Consider the following 302-nt stretch of genomic DNA (forward strand, 5'->3'; position numbering starts at 1 on the left):
ATAAGTACGTAAAGATTGGTCGCGGTAGAAATGATCGATATTTCGAGCGCCGACATCTGGCTATTATTAAAAAATCGGTAATTGTATTTTTGTATATGAGACAAAAGGAATTGAAACATTCTAAGTGAAACACTTTAAGTGAAACTCTAGAATTTTAAAATTTCTTAAGTTCATGAGGATATAATTTTGAAGCATTCCTAAAAAAATTAGAAAAAAGGATACCTACTCCAGTTAAAGAGAAGGGTTACAGTATGAATTTTGGGTTTAGAAGTGTACAGTCTAGAAGCGAGCTTCCTTAAAGT

This window comes from Trachymyrmex cornetzi, unplaced genomic scaffold (assembly GCF_001594075.2).
Source record: "Trachymyrmex cornetzi isolate Tcor2-1 unplaced genomic scaffold, Tcor1.1 scaffold962, whole genome shotgun sequence".
NCBI lineage: Eukaryota > Metazoa > Arthropoda > Insecta > Hymenoptera > Formicidae > Trachymyrmex > Trachymyrmex cornetzi.